The sequence below is a fragment of the Cyanistes caeruleus genome, chromosome 8 (genome assembly GCF_971803275.1).
Source record: "Cyanistes caeruleus chromosome 8, bCyaCae1.hap1.1, whole genome shotgun sequence".
Taxonomy (NCBI): Eukaryota; Metazoa; Chordata; class Aves; order Passeriformes; family Paridae; genus Cyanistes; species Cyanistes caeruleus.
In genome coordinates, this window is record NC_141708.1 from 17506579 (window position 1) to 17526167 (window position 19589).

Genomic DNA, 19589 nt, shown 5'->3' on the forward strand with positions numbered 1-19589 from the left:
TCTGGAGTACTCTTATGCTACAGGTGTAAATACCGCAGCACTCCAATCAAGATAGAAGTAGCAGTGTGTAGGACTGCAATAGGCACACATCCTCAGTAGTCAAGGAGGACTTCATGAGTCAGGGCAGGGCAGCTCCATGAGAGATGCAGTGTGCTGGCCTGGCAGCAAGCAGGGTGAGCTCACAAGCAGCAAAGGGACAGAGAAGAAATGATCACATTTATACCAGGTGCCAAGCTTCAGACTGTGCTGTCACTTCCATCTGCCCTTGTACTGTGGCAATGCACCTGATGATACAAACACCACGAGTGCTTGGTCTGTGCTCTCACTGAGCAGTGTGGCCATTTCAGCCAGCCCTGCACAGCCCAGAGCACGTGCTGAAAGGTGTGTAACACTGCAAAACTGCTCAGCATTGGCAGAGAGAGGGAACATCATGACTTTTCCAGCTGCAACTCTTGCAAATCCGTGGGAAACTTTTCCTCTCAAATATCTCCAGTAGTTTGCTATATTCATTCTTGTTGTCTGGCTTGTACTTCTGTGTGCAGATAATTCCAATGCAGTTGCTTAAAGCTATCCTCCATTTTGGTATCAAGCCACATATTTTCAACCCTATAATATTTGTCATTAATATAAGCATATATTTATATGTGTTAAATGCCAAATTGGCATATGATCTCTTGGCTAAGACAGAGCCTGGAGACTTCTCCACATGGCATCCCTCCAGGCTGCAGGGATTGCTTCCATTTCAAATAACAACTTTTCCTTGAAAGCTTCTGTGGCACCTGTGTTAACAACAGCAAGAGACCCTCAGGACCACGTCAAAGCGCACTTGGCAGCTGCACAGCAGGGAGGGAGCACTGACTTTTGTTCCTTTGTCCCTCGAACCTGTCTGTGCTGTGAAAGCAGAGCCATGTGTGCAGCCCATTGGCAAAGCCTTCCCGGGCCACAGGCTCCTTTTCACCACAGCCGAGCTCCTGAACCCCCATCACCTCCCATCTGCAAGGTATTCTCACTTCCAAGCCCAGAACAGCTCTGCCTGTGCTGGGAATCTGCTTCAGTACTCAAAATAGACTCACCTCTTCTATCTCTCTTTCTTTATCAGTCCAGCTCTGGCTTCCCCTGTCAAGGTGCCCAAGGACCTCTCAAACCAAACAAGCTCCCTCCTCAGGGCTACCTCAGCTGCTGTGGATCCCCTTTTTCATCCTGTACTGCTTCTCACACATCATCTCATAGTAGCAGGCTCTCTGATTCCAGCACTTCAGCAGTAAGTGACAAAGGAGTTGATTGCAAACAGATACTTACAGTATGTGAACATGTGAATGCATTCTTATGTTCAAGACTGGAAATCTTAAAATTGTTTTATTTCCTTGTATTTCCCCACTCATTTCATGTTCCATTTTTAGCTGTGCTTGCAATTTACTTGGAACCTGCCCTCTTAAGTCAGATGTATGAATTATTGCTTTGCTTTCTCTGGGAAAATAATACTAGAGAATGGCCACTCCAGCATACACAAGTATTACTGGCAAGGAATATGTAGGTAGTTAGATTTATATGGCTGTAAGTGAAAGCAGAACTTGGCTCTGTTCTGCCTGACTGTCATGAAAAGAGATAGTCACAACGGGCTTTCGTATGAACTTGGCTCCTAGAAATTACAGCAATAAAAATAGCAATGCCATCATTTGTTAATTCTAATTATTCCAAAGCTCAGACATTCAATCCTGTTCTTAAAGGAATGTGCTGAACAGAAATGCCTAAAAAGAAAGTAGTAGTTCTTTTATCAGCACAATACAGACAATATAGAGCACTCCAGGAATTTATACCATGACCACATGTCAGCACATGGTTTGAGTACTACAGGTTCTTCTAGACAGAAAAAAAATACTTCTTCTCTAGCATGCTTTTCTTTCCATATTTGCAGAGTTTCTGAGGCAAGTTTCTGTTACTGAGGTGAATTGTATGCAAATGTAGAGAGACATTATGGTGACCGACCCATGCCTTGGATATCTGCAAGCAGAAATGCCACCAGCCAGGCTGTGATCCCCATATCTTAGCAAAAAGTGGTCAGTAGATCACAGGCAACAGGAATCAGAAGTAAGAAATCAGTTATAATTTTATTTTTCCCCCCCCACAGGGCCTTGGGAATATTCTCACAGCTCTGATGAGTGTCCAAGCCTTAGCCATCTCCTGTTCTCATTGTCTTACAGATGGTAGTGGTACTGATTTACCTTTTTGTGCTTGCCAATGTCCAACTAACAGCATTTGAGAGCTAAGCAATTCCAGGCAGATCCTTCTGCATGTTCTGTGCATTAAAAGCTCAGAAACAGAACAAAACTTTTCACTCAAATGTCACATGCAACTGTTATATCTTGTTCATTTCTTCAATGGATGTGCTTACTTTCAAGTTCTTGTAGGGCTGATGATAAGTGCCGTATTGACAAGCCCAAAGTTTTCTACAAATTCTTCACATCTTCATGGTATTAGAACCTGACCACTTCCAGCCAGCCATGAATTTGTGTGGCACATCCATCCCATGAGAGGTATCTTCCTTCACACCCCCTTGCTGGCAAAAGTGCACACAAGACCAACATGTTGGGGTAGTATTTTTTGGAAGATGTGAAATTTTCCAGCCAATTGTGCTGCACAGTCATCACATAGCAAGTGCTGGTAGTTAATTCCTTCCTCCCTCCCTTGCATGCTCCCCTACAGGTTCTGAATCCACTGGCCACTTCCAGTCACACTGGATGGAATGGAACAGATATCAAAGATAAGAAGGGATATAAAGCAGTGAAAACCAGGGCTTGGATAGAGGATGGAGACCTCAGTGAGTGAGGGAAGGACTGCAAGGTGAGAGAAGTAACTACCTGTCCTGTTTGATTGCCAGCTGGTATGGAACAAACATATCTGAGAGCAGTCAGTACCACATGACTCCAAACAGGCAGTGGCACATGCTGCTTTTGGTTTCCCTGGAGTCAGAGCATCACTGGAGAAGAAATGAGAGTCTGTGACGTATTTCAGGTAGTGCATGGAAAAGTGAGGTTATGGAAAATGCTTGCATTGGTTGTCATTATGCTGATGATATCCAGAAATCCCTTAGAAAAACAGGCTGCAGCAATTTGCATGACCAGAAAATAACTTGTTTTAATATTTGCCTGCTCATTGTTCCCTGCAGAAGAGATGGGTAATGCCAAATGCCTGGCACTGGGAGACAGAAAATTCTGAGCTGCAGGATGTCCCCAGAGGCTGGTGGAGAACAGTTTGTCCTCTGTGCAGATGGGTTTCCATGTGCAGAGCTGTCACAGAGCTCAGACTCCCCAGCAGATACGAGCAACTGAAATTAGTTTTGCTCCTAAGGCAGAAACTCAACTCAAATTACCTTCTAATGTGGCAAACAGTGCACATGTCCACAAGCTGCTGCTACAGGCAAAGTTCTGTTAACCTTCAGTCAGTGAGTTACTCTAACTTCACTGTGATGCTGCAGGACAGAGGTGAGATTGCTTAGAATGGAAGTTTAGCAAGAAGAGTACATCTGCAGGACCATTAATCACAATACCATTGCATCTTTTTTTTTTTGTACAAAATTATCTGTTTCCAGTAATGACACTTTCTTTACTTGATGTGCTTAGCTTCTTTTTCCTCTTACATTTCCCCATGCAAAGAGTAGCAATTGCAATGAAATGAGGGGAGAATCAGAAGAGGAGGATGAGGGTACCAATATGTACTGTGAGAGTATGTTTTTCATCAAATGAAAATAAACTTCCCCAAAAGCAATCTTGCTGTGCTCAGCAACACAAGTTGCCCCATCATGGAGTCCTTCTGACTGATCATTAGTCAAAATCAGAGCTCTTTCCTTTCCTGCCCATGCTTCCACATGGAGCAGACACGTTGGTAATGAAGATGTCTGCCTGCATGGGCTTTGCACGTGACCTTTCTCCAAAAGCAATTCTTTCACATCAGTTTTCCATCAAAGTCCTCCTGTCCAGCTAATTCCCATGAGGTGTCCTTAGGCCTCCCAGCTGGATGGCTAAAGCATTGACCTATTCCCTGACCTTGGCATACATTTTATAATTAAACTTGCAAAAGCAAGCAATTCTTCAGACTGCCAGGCCAGGCAAGAAACCCAGGTTCTAAGAAGCCACACACTATGCACATGTTTTGTTTTACTGAGATCACTGGATTTGGCCAGCTGCTGACTCCTGGATTAATGACCAATATCTCCTCCCCTCAGGTGTCCCACTTAGGTTTTCCCTGGAGAAATGGGGCATCCATCAGACCTGCTGGGGTTCGAATCCCAAATTACTTTGGACATTGACCTTTCCAGCACTGCATGAATTTTTTTAAACAGTTACTGAAATTTCAATTAATGATTTATTTATTTTATAATTAATCAGCCTGATGGAGGAAAAAGGGATAGACTCTGACAGCTCCTTAGTCCCAGAGCTGCTTATCAGCATGTACAGTAAACAGGGAGAAAAATCATAAATATTTCATTATTCCTCAAGATAAGGGATTTTGGAGTGAAGAATTGCTTCCCAATAGCAAACTTCAGGGCAATGTCATGAAAATGGGTCACAGATTCCTAGAATGTAAAGTCTGTCATGGGTCTTCCCTGCAGCAAAGGATTCTGTCCCGCTCCCACACAGCTCCTTTAGGATTCCCAGGCAGCTCCACGCCAGCATGGAAAGTCAGGGCTGCACCTGAAGTGTCTGCATTATCACCTGCATTCCTCATCTTTAGGAACAGAGTGAAACCCCATTTGGTTTCTCATTTCAGAGGAACATAGTGTTTCCCAGCACAACAACTGCTGTTTGGGTCTTCTGCCTGTGTAGAGATGAGGTATTTTTCTTGCTTTGGGAAGAAGGTGCCTTGCAGGCTGAAGGAACCATGCTCCCCACAGCCCTTGCAGCCTCTGCCACTGCAGTGGGAACTCAGCAAAGCCTGGGCCCAGCCCACAAAACTCAGCCAGCTGGGAGAGAGGAGCCTCCAAAGACCATCCCACTACAGGGTCCTCTGGGCAGGGATCCTGGAGCTGACAACAGGACGTGGGTGATGGACTCCTGAGAGAGAAATGATGTTCCCCTGTCCCTGCAGGAAGCTGCTCTGGTTCCTGGCTCTATTTAGCATTCACAGTGATGACTTGGCATGTTCTCTACATAAATCCTGATAAACTCCTAACCTCAAAAACATCCTGTAACTAGGGGTTGCCGTGTCGAGTTGCCATATGGTGTGAAAAAGTGCTTCCCTTTATCACTATTAAATTTGCTCCTGCTGCTGAATTTCACTGAACCTCTTATTTTAAAGACAATGTGAATATTAATTCCTCCCTCTCTTATCTATCCCACCCACTCTCTACATACATTTCCCATGTCCAGTCTTATTAATCTCCTCTTCAATGTGAATTCCTCCAACTGTTTTCAGTTTCTGCTTAAGAAAGTTTTTCTTGTCCACATCGGTAATGGCATCAGTCATTACCTGCCAACCTTGAATACAGACCAAAAGAATAGTAGCCAGAAGATCAAGGCAACTGTAACCCATTATTCAAAAATTAGGTCAAGCACCACTTCTTTTAATATAGCTACAGAAATAACTTCAGGTCTTACAACAACATCTTTTGTTTCTGTTTGTGGCATTATTTTACTATTATTATATTCTGTACAGTAGGGCATATGTTTTATTAATTTGCAGAAGCATAAACAGCTTTTTAAGCTTCTATTTAAAGAGCTCTTGGCAAACTGTATAAGGCCTAAAAGTACACAATCTTTTTTTACATGTTTTTAATCCCTTCCCTAAACAAACCTTCTGACTTGAATATTTTACATTTTGAAGGCACTCTGTTTTTTGATTTTCTGTGTGATGCTCACTATTAATGGTACACATCACATCTTTGTGGTATCTACATTATCTGTTTTCTATAAGTGTGCCATCATAATTCAAAACATCAACTTTCAAATACATTTTTCCTCTGCCCAAGGGAAACCACATCACTTTTTTTTTAACACTTCCTGTGCAATTGCAATTACCAAAGTCTAGTTTCCATGGCTCTTCCAGTCTTTAATGTTTAATGTAAGTGTCCTGGTATTCTTTAAATATCTATCAATTCTCCTAATATTCACCCTGACTGTGAAGCAGTCTGTGCAGCTGTTTTATAAAAAGTCTGCATTTCAGCCTCCTAATGGAAAAAGATATATGCCTGGACCAGTTTGCAGAGCCACCTTGTCTGTTCCCCTATAACCCTTCCCTAAAGCTCCTCCTTTAGAAAGGGAGAGGAATCTGAGGAAAATTGTTACTGTTCTTCTCTCCTCGTCATGAAAACAAGAGTCCCCCTTCATCCTCTGTCCCTTCCAGTCCCTTCCCAGCATAAACATCTCTTCCACTACAGATACGTGACAGGGCAGAAGAGCCTCAGTTTATGTGTGAGCATCAATTGCAACAAGACAGTATAGTTTAATGATATAAAGAAAAACTAAATATTTATAGGATTTTTCAGGATGCTCAGTGTTGTTCTGCAGTGAGAGAACCCTCAAATATCTTAGTTGTCCTCTCAAAATGTTACTTTTCTCTTCCCTCTAAACTAATGGGCCTTGTAAATTCCTGATAAGAGTATTTTCATTCCCAGAAGTCACCACACCAGGACTACATCTGTTAATCAAAAAGTTTCTAGGCAAAGCTGTCACCTGGAAACTCATGTTTGTATCAGAGTCAGTACTGAAACTAAAAGCCCACTCAAGTCCCTTGACCTGATTGTGTTGATCCATTTTCTAAAACCCAAGGGAGTTTATTTTTATTGTTTCTCTAAAATATAAAAAAAGACAATTAAAAATAATTATATATGAAAACACAAGCAAAGAGGAAATGAATAAGCATTAAGCCCAGAACAATGGGATGGGTCACAAACAATGTGTCAGGCCAAACAAGAGCTGCAGCCTCGGCTCCAGCCCTTCAGGGCTTCTGAATGTCCTTAACTCTATTTCCCCTGGTCTGATTCTGCACTGATTATGTCATTAAGGCCCCAAGTGCAGTAAGAACAAGGGCAAGCCCTGAAGAAACCTTCTTGCCCAGGCATGTCTGTAGCTAGAGGAGAAGAACAGTACCTCTGAAGTCATGCTGGTGCTGTGCTGAGGGAGAATTTGTTTCTCTGTGAGACTAGCGATGACTTGGGAAAGGACCTTCCAGAAAGGGGCTGGTGGAGGTGAGGTGGTCCCTGTTTCTCTGTGAGATCAAAAAGAGTTCATGTTCCAGCAGAGCATCAGGACATACCATGATGGGTGTCACCTCTTCCAGTATCATGGTATCTTTGCACGCTTTTGTTTAAAGTGAGACTACTCTGTGATGCAGTGGAGGCTCTTTGGTTTATCAGCAGACATGTTACATCCCTCTCTAGGAGCCTGTTTATATTGTTACATTTTCAGAAGGCATTTTTCCAAACTACCATCAACTCATTCAGGCTGAACTTCAGGTTGAATCAAAATATTCCCACAGAGGTGTGGAGGAATGCCTGTGGCTGAGATTGTACCAAACTTGTGTCAAGTTATTCCCAACTATTAAATAATCTGGCAGTGGCCTCTTAAGCAGACCCAGAGCAATGTGGTTTTAAGAAGCCTGCAGCGCACGGAGAAATGTGTTGTTCTTAGCTGCAGCCTGAGAACTGGAAACATTAGTTATGAAGTAGACAAAAATGTAAATAGGAGAGATGTGTTGACCACTGCAGGCAAACACAAGGAGCCAGGGGAATAGAAAGAACTGTAAGTCTTTGTTCAGATGCTGTGACACAGCTGACCCCAAGGTGGCTCAGGACAGAGATCTGCTACAAACCATCCAATAACTCATAGGAAGTAGAAGGAATTTTAACAGGCATTTGTACAAGATATCCAAACAAGGAGATATGGTGGTAATATGAGATTTTAGTTGCCCAAAACTGTGTTGGAAAAACAAGTGTAACTTAAAAACTCTAGTACATAACCAAGACTTTCAGCAGGAGTAGATGAGTGAAAAGATCCTGAAAGTTTTCTGTGCTAGAATATTAGAGCAATCTACCCCTATGCAGAAGAACACCAGGCACATGGAGGTACTATTCCAGCTGCAGCAACTTTCTGAGGACTTTGAAATGTGTAACACAAACCCTTTGCTAAGGATAAGTACAAGAGAATAAGATAAACAACGGAGTACAGAAGCAAAGCTGCTACAGCACAGAAGGCATTTCAGCTTAGGAAACACATCAACGGGAACTGGAAAGGTTCTATAAATACATTTTAATTAGAGGAAGAAAAAGGAAAGTCTTGATCCATTGCTAAACAGGAAAAGAGAGCAAATTGTGCAGAGAAGACTGGCATATTTCTTTATCCAGTCTTTATTTAAAAAAAAAAAAAAGAAAAAAGAAAAAAAGAGCAGTTACTTAACCAAATTATTTTTAAAATTAGTGGAACTGCAGGTAAAAACAGGAAAAGACCAAGTTTAAGAATACTTCAATGAGCTAACTGCACACAAGTCAGCAGGGCCTCATAGAGTTCACCAGAACTTATTCAAGAAATAAGATGAAGTAATCTGTGAATAGCTAGCAATTATTGTAAAGCAATTATTCTAAAGTATTCTTATAGAACAGGATGAGCCCTGGAGCACAGGAGAAGGGTGACTATAGTGCTGAATATAAAAAAGGAATAATGAGACCCCAGGAAGCTATAAACCACTCATCCTGGTTTCCCAACAATCTGGAATGAGTTATTAAACAATCGGTTTGTTAAACACCCAGAATTTTTTATGGTATGGTGATAAAAAGCAGTCCACCTGAGTTTGTCAAGAACAAATCATGTCAAACCTGTCTATTTCCCCCCCTTTCCCACTGAGTATCTGACTTTGTGAATACAGAAGAGCAAGTGGATGTGATTTATCTTGTCTCCTGATATGGTGGCATTAGGTATGAGCTACAGTGTAATCACAACAAGATGGGTGCACAACTGGGTGAACTTTACTCCAAAACAACAGCTATCAATTGTTCTATCAAATAGGAAGCTGTTCAAGTGGGATTCCCCTGGGATCTTTTCAAGGCCTGTTTCCATTCTTTTCACTGATGATGTAGAGGATGAAATCTGCGGTTACCATTAAACTTGAAGAGACTACAAGGGAATCAAAGTCAGAGGATCAAAGCACAGAAATTATTTGGAAAGATGGCCCACAGCCAACCTGATTAAGTAACCACTATGATAAAGTGCTACTTTCAGGGACAAGGAACCAAATTCCCAGCTATAAAGTTGGAAGAAATTTGTAAGCAGTGGCATGGCAAAAAAAGGTCTGAGTGATGTAGCAAATGACAGGCTGGATTTGAGCTGGCAGTGCAGTGCCCAGACCAAAGAAATGTAAAAACCTGAGTTGTGTATATGAAACACCATACATAAGACAAGGAAAGCAATTATTCTACTCTGCATTTGGTGTGGAGATTTCAGCTGAAAGATTTTGTCAAGTTTGGGGCATTGTACTTTAATAAAGACACAGTTATACTGGAGACAATCCAGAGGAGATCAACAAGTATGATCAGAGATTTGGAAAATGCAGCCAGTGAGACAGAAAGAATTGCACTTGTTTAGTCTATAGAAGATTGTTTAGTTTAGAGAAGATGAAGGTGAGGCAAGACTAATTCATAAATGCGCAAAAATCTCCAATGAAGATGACATTAAGCAATTTTTTTTTGAAAGTAAGGACAAGAAGAGATCACCTAAATACTCAGCAAAGGCTGCTAGGACTGCAGGTCAGGGAAAGCTTTCTATCCATGGGTAGAGCAGAGCAGATTGGAGAGGCTTAGGTGCAGGTTAGGGAAATGCCTTCCAGAAAGGGAGAAGAAACATTAGTCTGAGTCCCAAGAGATCTCTCTCATTGGAGACCCTTCCCTGCCTGAGGTTCCTGCAGCTTTGGGGCTTAGTAGCTGAGGGTGCAGCTGTGTAATTTCTGGTATTATAATGCAGTGACTCTGTTAGTGCTTTCATAGCAATGATTTTATATATGGCAATGATCAGCCTAAACAGCCCTGGTCCCAGCTGCCAAATGTTCTTGACTATCAAATTTCCTCTGCTGCTGGGGAGGTAAGACAGATACAATGAAATAAGTTAATGTTCACTGTTTTTTTAGATTAGCACAAGCAGGTCTTGGCAAAAATAAAATTAGTGTTGATCACTGTATAAGCACTGAGAGTGTGTCCATTTTTATGGTCCCAGGTACAGAGCCTGTCAGTGTGCCAAATCTGTATGAGGGCACAGCCCAGGCACACTTCTGCCTCCACTTTTCCCAAATGCAATATGACAGATTTGGCTGCATGCTGGCCAAAATTCCCAGGATTCTCAGCCAGGGCACCCATCTGCTCCAGCAGGACCACAGGGGGAATTGAGGGAAGCACTTGAATCACATCTGGGTCCTTGTCCTGTTGCAGCCTCTCACATCAGCACCACTCTGATCCTCTGAGAGGAGTGGGGACCCCTGGGATCCCATCCCTCCCAGCAGCTGCGTTGCTCAGACCCCCGCATTTGGAAGGGGCTCAGTGCTCCCCAGCCACACACTACACTTTACAGGATGGCACCTTTTCTGCCCAATTAATTGCACACAGGAGGGTCTAGAAATGAATGCCAACTGCCAGGTACCGCAAAAGGGGAAGGGGGGTGAAGAGAAGCCCCGTCAGAATCACCTACCTTCAAGAATCTTTAATTAATGCACACAGACAGGCATAATTTGTCTCCATCAATTGTTATTCCCTGTGAAATTGTGTTCCACTTTCTTTTTCAATATGCCTTTTATGTATCTCTTTAAAATTTATAACCTAATATCTATTTCTTTTTTTCCTTAATTTTAAAATTTCAGAGGTCAAATTTTGCAGCTCATTTACTTTAGTGCCACGTTTTGTTTTCTTAACACTTGGGTCTTGCACATCTGGTGAACCAGCAACATTTTGTGGGGGCCCAGCTATTTCCTGTGAGGCTCTGATGTGTTTTGTACTATCACTGCACCGGTCTGCAAGTGACACTGAGTTAAGGTACTCAGGCTGCTTTCCTGTCTTGAATGCTGTAAATCAGTGCCAAAAAAATAAGGGCGTCAGGAAACTAATGAAGAGGAGAAATGGCAGCAGTCATCAGAACAGAAGCCTCCAGGTGATGGCCAAAGATAGTATTAGGGAAATGATGGAAATCACTGCAAAGGATTCAAATGGGACAGTATCATCAGCAGATAATTGAATTTTATAGTTAAATTAGAGCTGTTCTAATATAGACACTATTTTGGATTTCACAGTTAAAGCACAGTTCCGTTTTGCAATGAAAACAGGAATTCAGCTTCTTTGTTGTGTTTGAAAAATACAGTCTTCTCCTCAAATTGGCAGCACTTATCCCTCTGGGTACAAGATGAGTGGTCTGCTAATTTGTTAGTGTGTGATTTGCAATTAATTAGAAACTTGGTCCTTCAAGAAATCTGTTCAAATTGTTCCTTTGTTTGAAACATCTCAGCAATGAAATAACGCAGACCACAAAAATGCTCCATCTACTCAAAATTCCCTGAAACTTCATACAGGCAATAGCTGAATAAATTATTTGCAATTAAAAAAAATTTAAACTAATTGCAGACAGGGAATACTGTGACTTCAGTGAAAGCTCATCCAATCATCTGGTTTCCTTCAGGGGGAATCTACACATGCTAATTCCATTGGCTGTAAGGATTTACTTTCATTAATCCCAATGACTTGGTCATGGGTAAATGTATCGAGAAGACATTACTTGGACAGTTCTTTTACATTTTCACATTGTGATTTGGTGCACAGAAGTCTCCCCTCAGCACTGCTGATTCAGTGCCTATTTAAGAGGCATTGCTGAAGAACCTGAGGCAATAGAACTCTGGAGAATACTGAAGTAGTGAGACCCTATGCCCCTGACACTCAAATATCACCCTCAGTTCCATCACTAATGCAGGACACTAAACTGCTGGTTTCAACCTGTGGCCTAGAGATCTTGAAGACGCTTAAGAAACAAAATTTCAAAGGGGTCCCCAAACAGTAACTAAGAATTAACCTATTGCAGAAGACCCAAATTTCCCACAAAGGAGTATATGCTTCCTTTAGAATTTTTGTAGTGGTTCCCAAAGTGAAAAGGAAAATGAAATAAACCAGTAGCACATTTGATTCATATGTCCTCATTATCTGTCGGGTGTAGCTCTGGTTGTCTACATTGACTGTAAAATCCTGGCACAGAGCTAGATAAAGAAAGAAGGAGGTAAAAACAGGATATATTTTTAAAAATAGAGGTGCACTGGGGATATCAGCAGAAAGAAAAAAACAAAACAAACCAGTAAGACAAATCCCATCATATTATCCCCAGAGAAGAAATTAAATGGGTTCCTTTCATACCAGCTGTGGCTGAAATATCTTCAGTGAAGGACAGAAGTGTCCTTGGAAGCAGGACCCTTCCAGGGCAGTGCAGCCATGAGGACTGTCCCTCTGTCACATGCTAAGGATGAGTTAATGGAAGTGATGCCAAGGCTAAGACAGCTGCCGGTGCAAGTGCAGGAGCACCTCTTCACACCACAGCAATCTACAAATACAAGAACCAAGGGCTTGCCTGAGTTCTGGTAAGTAACCTTAACAAAAATTTTAGAAAATCACCAAGATTCTGACTAAACCAAAAAATGGCTCATTTGGGTAGTTTTATGAAAGCTATTAACAATATTTCTATGACAGTTGCCAAGTTATAAATGAAAATGTAGTTCAGAAGCAAAAGAATGCTTCTGTTTAGAAGAAGATGAAACCAAATATTGTTTAACATTTAAACAGACTCATTTTTTCCATAAAGAAAACAATCTTTTGGTGTTTATCCCAAATTCATAAATATCTCTAATTCTCCCTCATCTGAACAGTGGGATGATATCATTCGCCAAAAAAAAATTTATCTTGCTAAATCTTAAAATAACTAACATCCAAAAACATCAAACCAAATGGTCACTCAGACATGAAATACATCCAAAGATTTAACAAAGAACTAATACAGGAGTGACCCAGTGCCTGGGAAAGAAAGCGGTCACTGAACGGGCAGGATTCCTGCCAGTCCCAAAGCACAAGCACCCAACAGTGAGCCTCACCAGGGAGCTAAGCAGCCTGGAAACTCCAGCCAGGAGGGGAAATCGGGAGGGAAATGAAGAGCTGCACATCTCCCATGACAGAGGGAAGACTCCCTGAGCTGCTGAAGCTGGCAGGGGGACACACTGATTTCTGTGCATTATCTGTTAGGAAAGCACTGCCCAGCGGAAAGTGTGGGAGGAAGATCTTGCCCCATGGCAGGAGGGATGTAGGCACCGTGATGTGGGGCTGGCTGCAGCGATCCTGGCCTCTAGGATGTGGCCCTTTGACACACTGAGGGCTGGTAGAAGGGGAAATCTACACTGGGAATTGCCACTGTCAGGAGAATTGTTTAGGTTGCCCTGCACATGGGTACAGGGATGCAGGAGTGGGTTGGGAACCTCAGGAGCACTAATTTTTTTCCAGTTTAACATTGCTCTGGAAATGTTTATCCTGGGGACTAAAACAAAGTGGTTTGGTTTTTTCCCCATGCTTCTGTTAGGAATTCCTCTGCATTTCCTATCCAAAAATAATAAGAGGTTACAGAGGATAAAACGTGAATGCTCTTTCTGCTCTGAGGCAGAGGTGGAGTGAGCTGACTGAGAGCTGGCAGGAGGTGTGAATTCCCCCAGGGCTTCCTCCCAGCACCTCCTTGACCAGACACTCCCAGCTGAACTTCCCACTTTTTGGAGGACAGGGTGGCCAAGGCAGGTGTTCCTTGGGTTGTCCCCGTGGGAAAATGAAGCTGCATCCAAGAGTTGGAGGGGTGATCTAGGCAGTCAGTTCCTGTGTGTACAGTTCTGGCAGCAATTCTGCACAGAATTCAAGGTTACAGTACTGAGCAAGGCACTATAAAGGCTTGCATGCAAGACCACTCAAACCCAGGAGATTATAAAATACTGTAATACTATAAAATAATCTCCTGGAAGCAAACTACAGGTTGATATGACTCTTTGGGTCTGGCAGCTGGACCAGCATTGAGGAATTGCACAATAAAATAGGTCACAGGTTTCCAAAAGACCATTTTTTTCCTTTAAGCTTATGAGAAAACGATGATTTATGGAAATCAGCTTGAAGCAAGGGAGTCATTCTGATAATAAAACCTCGAAAGAGTATGGAGGGCTCTGTCATTACAGTAATGGGCCCCAGATAAGTGCTTCATCAAGAAGACTATACATCACTACTACTTACAGTGCGCTGAAAAGATGGGGCAGGGCGAGAATGAATGGCATCTGCTACAAAAATAAACTAGAGCAGAAATGGTGCTCAGTGTTTTTATATTTTATATCACAAAATACTCCATTTTGGAATTCAGTTAAGCCAAACGTGCATTTTTCACCTCCTCTCATCACCTCAGAGTGCAACTAAAGTGCCAAGACCTGAGTGCACCCTGCAGGTCAAGCCTCCCGCTGCTGAGGTGGCCACCAGCCCCGGTCAGTGCCATGGCCATCCCTCAGGAGCGTGCCCAAGGCACCCAGCAGCTCCCTGCAGGGCTGGAGGTCCTGCTACCACGAGCTGCAGAGAGAAGCAATTTCCTGCCTCCTTTAAAAGCACTGAGGTGGCCAGAGAGATGCTGAAGAAAAGCAAACGCAGCCTTGCCTGGCACAGAAGCTGGTCCCTTGCCTTGTTTTTTCCCCCTCTGTCCATGCTTGCAGCTCAGCCATGCTGCAGGACAGGTCGAGAGGTAACAAACTGCTGCAGAGCTTTGCTTTGCTCAGGTGTTTTGTTAGATTTATGTAAAGGAAAACATAAATCCTTTTTCTTCTTTCTGCCTCAGATGCTGCAGGTTTTCCCCAGCAAGTGAAAAACCTTTCTCAACTTAACCATGGAAAGTTGCTCAGTCATGAAAGTGGAGGAGAAGTAGAGCCTGAACAGAGGGAAGGACATGCTGGGGAATGCAGGCTGCTGGGAAGCTCAGCTGAGAGGTAAAGGGGAGCAGCCCTCCCGGGACCTCTGACCATCCTGGGAGACAACCAGGACATGGGAAACCAATGGCTCCAGCCCTGCCTGAAACCCTGAGCACTTCTTGCTCAAGGGACAACAGTGATGTACTCAAATAAGCGGATAAAGACAAATGAAGCATGAGCTCAGGCTCTGGGCCAGAATGTTTCAGTGCTGCTTTCTAGTGCTTGCACTGGCCTGGCAGCAAGGGAAGGGGAAAGCCTGGAGTGACAATCCCAGTGGGTGTTCATTCTGTTAGCAGGTACCACATCAGCTAGGCACAGGTTCTCTCGCTAGGCTGCACACTCAGTTGTACGTACAACTCCTTCTGGTTTGTGGCTGTCTAAAATGCTTTTTACAAGTGGTCATCTTCACTAACAGCAAATTTTTATTCAGAATTTATGCAGTGCTTTTGCAACTTTCATCCAAAGTAAAATAAATGTTACAGCTGGTGCGTCTGTGGCTGGAGAGGGTGATAAAAAGAGGAATAAAGTATCTCTGAAATGAAATTTCCTTTCCAGCACATGCACTGGGTCCAACATAAAAGACACAACAGAAAGTTTAATTTAAAACTAATTTATTGGTGAAATGTTATCAGAAGCCCAATGAAGACAAATAAATCAACATGACACTGGGAAAAAGATCAGCTGGTGAGGATGAAAGCTACCAACATAACAATCCACAGATGGAGAAAGAGCTACACAAACTGGAGTTCATCAGCAAAGTCAGAATGAAATGCTCCCTCCACAACTTTGCAATCCAAAATTAAATCATTTGAGATTGAAATGCTGATGTGTGCAAATATTTATTCCTTTCATGAGAAGAAAACCCTGAATTTTTGACGATGAAACTCTCCCTTGGCTCAATGCTTTTCTTTCCACCCCCTCAACCCCCATCCCATTCTGTGAAAACACCAAGTTACAAGCAAGGAAGAGAGAAAAGAGAAGTGACACTTTTGGGGTATGTTGACTGAACTTCACTAATGCCAGGTTTATGTATTTCTTCTTATTACAGCACGGGAGACAGAAATTGGATGGATCCTTGGCTGCTCTAAATCAGAAGGCTGAGAATATTGTTTTGTTTTTCTGGAAGGAAGGTCTGGATGTATGAGAAGCACAAAGAAGAGGGTGACTGTTTTCTCTGGCTCAAAGTTTGACCAGATATTGTCTCAAGAGAACAGATGTGTGATCTTTTACAAGTGTGCCTGAATCCATTGCCGATCTCTGCTTGAAACATCCAGCGAGGTCCTATATTTTGGGTGGCTGTTTTGCATTACAATTTTTGCTCATTCTTTGTAGATGTTTCATTGGAGAAAAGTCAGAGTGTCCAAAAAAACAATTTACTCACTATTCTCTTTGGGACCAGAGGCATGAGATGCTGAACCTCTTTGAGGAGCCCCTGCTGTCCCAAAGTCTGCAGCCTACACTTGAGAGAAGGTTTTAATTTTGCATGAGACACAGTCACTTAGTGAAGCATTGCACAGCCTGCATTTTGAAGGATGCATTTTGTTTTAATGACCACAGAGTTATGAACAGCAGCTCCAAATCAACCCATGCATGATCAGACACAATTGTATTTCATCAATGATTTCACTCCGGTCTGAACCAGATCTCAAATCTGTCCTCATTTTCTTTCCCATACTGTAACAAATTATTCCTATTGACTAAACAGTGTGCCAAAACTCCTTATGCCCTGATTTATGTGAAAGAATTAGCACGATATTGTCTGGGTTTGAGGTCACTCAGCTTTTTTTCTTGTACTTCAGCATCTGCATTTATTCCTATTCTGCACAGAGGAATTAGCACAATTAGCACAGAGGAGAAGGAATCCAGCCATGAAGGACAGCCCCTAGGCTTCACTTCATCCAGTCTCTTCTTACACATTTTCTTGCCTTTCCAGAAAGGAAAACCCCTCTTGAAAATTGTCATGAATAAAATCTCTCAAGAAATCCACCCTGGTTAAAATACTGTGTTTAGTTATGTACAGTTAATGTTCTTGTCCCATTTGTAAACCTTGTTTGTTGTACCCCTTGTTTACTCCAATAGTTGTTAGTAATGTTAAATACTTACCAATTGTTGAAGTGTTTTAAGAGTTCTTGTAGGACAGACATACCTCTACCCCTTTCCCTTACTTCCCTGCTACTAAGGAACAAAGCTGCTCCCATGGGGGCTGTGCCACGATGTAACAAAGCAACTCCCAGGGGGCTGTGTGACCAAGCAGACTAAGGCATTCAAGACACCAAAACAATGAGTTAACAAAGGAATAAAAGGACAAGGAAACATATTCTAGCAAGCTATGATGAAAAATCATCGTCCTGCATCACCTAAGCCTGCTTAGAAACCATCCTCCTGCATCACCATGACCTCAGAGGACTGGAAAGGACTGGCCCCCCCAAGACAATGAGCCAGAACAACAAGCCTCCTGGCTATTCTCATGAGGATGGAAACCTCAGTTCTCCAGTTCTGCAGCGTGTGCTGCAAAGTTGAATTGTGCCTCCTCCTTGGAGCTTCCAGTGTGGGAGCACCAGTGGTGCAAGCAATTCCTTGGGTCCCCACCCCAGGTCTGAGTCCCAATAAAGGCATAAAACATGAGTCTGTCTCCTGGCCAATTTATCTCAGAAATAACCAACAAACAAGCAAAAAGCAACAAAACTTCCCACTTGATACGTTGGTTCCAGAACAGCAAAAACATGCAAAAAGAATTCTGAAGAGCCCAAGACTTCCAATTAATGCAGAAGGACTTGTTTATTCTAAAAACAAACTGTCCTACCTTATCAAAAAAACAAAAGGAACTACAGAAAGGATTCTACTACCTATTTCTTGAAAAATTATTAAATCAGTCCTTAGGGGGAGTAACTGTCCAGGGCAGCTGTTCAGCCAGGGTAGATCAGCAGCTCCCTAATGTTGATTTGTGCCAACTGAACTCGTTATGGAGATCATTGGGCTCAGTGGTGAAAGAGGGGAAGTTGCCTTTGACAGGAGTATGAGATGAGAGAGATACAGATTGATAAGGGACAGAGTCCTTGAGGTTTCTTGGGGTTTATTTCTGGGTTTTTTTGATGAAGCATTTCTTCTCCAGATAGGTGGCATTTCTATTGCTCTGTTATAAGAGCTTATGATAAATTTTCAACAACAAACACTTCTCTAGGATAAAGAGAGTTAAATGGTGTTCTCTGCAAGACCTCCTCGGCCCTCTACCCCTTCTTTGTCACCATGCATCCTGTCTGATGGCCCTTGGGATCTCATGGCAAATCCTGCTTGTGCAGCTAGATTTACACATGGGTTGCTGTTTGTGAATGAGGAAAAGCTAAAAAATGCTGCAATTAAAGTTCTGGTTTCAGCGTGGTGAGGTGCTTCTGGCAGGGAAATGAGTCTTGCCACATACGGTGAGATGTCTGTACCAGCTGCATCCTTTCAGGACACATTGAAGAGTTTCCTGGAGCCAGAGGAGTTAAGACTGACCTGGGAGACAGTCTGGATCTGCAGTAGGGCAGATTTCACTCCAGGAGAGAAATGGCACCCTTTGTAACTGGGATCCACCTCGTCAGGAGAAGATGGTGCTCATGTACATCCCAAAGAACAAGTGAAAGAGGCTTTTCTTCCAAATTCCTATTTTTGTAAGAATGCAGCCAGTAGCAAAAATAAGCCTGGGAAAAATTCTGGTTTTCTTCCCAAAACAAATAAATCTTAAAGCTAAGAGCTGTAATTTATCTAGATCTGGTTGTAGTTGGGTTTATTTCATGAAGTAAACAGCACCAGCCACCTTTCATTATAGTTCTAACACACCACCCTGCTGGAACAAAAAGTCTGACCAAAGCAATCTTTTGTCTGCTTCTTTTATAAACATGATTTTGCATCGATGTGAAAAGAAAAAAAATGTGCAAGATAAGCTAATGCCAGACTATGCTGCAAGTACTGAGCCTGAGTAGTTCCTGGAAGCTCAAGTTCACTGGAAATAGCAACAGGAAATATTTCATTTCAAGCTGCCAGCTTCAAAAGCTCTCCTTGTTATTAGAATCAATATCTTGATCAAATCTTTTCAGTAAAATTACTGCTTGGTTGTAAAAATGTTGTGTGCCTACTTCTGGATCTGAGAAATTATGTAACCTGAAGAAAGATTTGGTTTTTCAACTGCTCTGTACAAAACTCAGCCAAAGGGTGATGTTGAGGTGAGATGAGCAGGTGTGAGTCACAGCTATTAAACACACAAAGTTATTAGCTGTCCACATCTAGCCTCACCATCCTTGATTAAATTTCATTCTTACCTCTTGAGTAATTTCCAGACTTCACTGTCTGGTCATTGCTTTCCAAACTCACTTCAGTACTGAAGTGTCCCAGGAGCGTGGACAGGCTTTTCATCTCTTGTGATGGAAAATGTGGTGTAATTGCAAGCAATTAAGGAAAGACATTCTCCAAGTGGGGCTGAGGGGCTCATGTCCTGCTTTTAGACATTTATCTCCCAATTTTCACATCTTTTGCAACACCATCACTACAGATTGATGGATCACAGACAGCTTTGCTGGCTGCTTCCTCTATACTGGCACTTTCCCAAGGAGGAGCAGGTGGCACTTTTGATGTTA

The 19589-nt window shown here is 42.5% G+C and overlaps 1 long non-coding RNA gene across 2 annotated transcripts; it reads right to left on the minus strand.

Annotated features, from left to right (window-relative positions):
• Positions 1-1171: 1171 nt before the first annotated feature.
• Positions 1172-17585, minus strand: LOC111942737 (uncharacterized). Of its 2 annotated transcripts, XR_015289813.1 has the most exons (5): positions 17080-17585; positions 3371-3491; positions 2859-2977; positions 2223-2734; positions 1172-1253 (listed from the first exon to the last, which is right to left on the minus strand). It is a non-coding gene; the product is annotated as an uncharacterized LOC111942737 (long non-coding RNA). The 2 variants fall into 2 exon arrangements; XR_002870671.2 differs by lacking the exons at positions 1172-1253; positions 3371-3491 and having other exon boundaries at positions 2124-2734.
• Positions 17586-19589: the final 2004 nt, after the last annotated feature.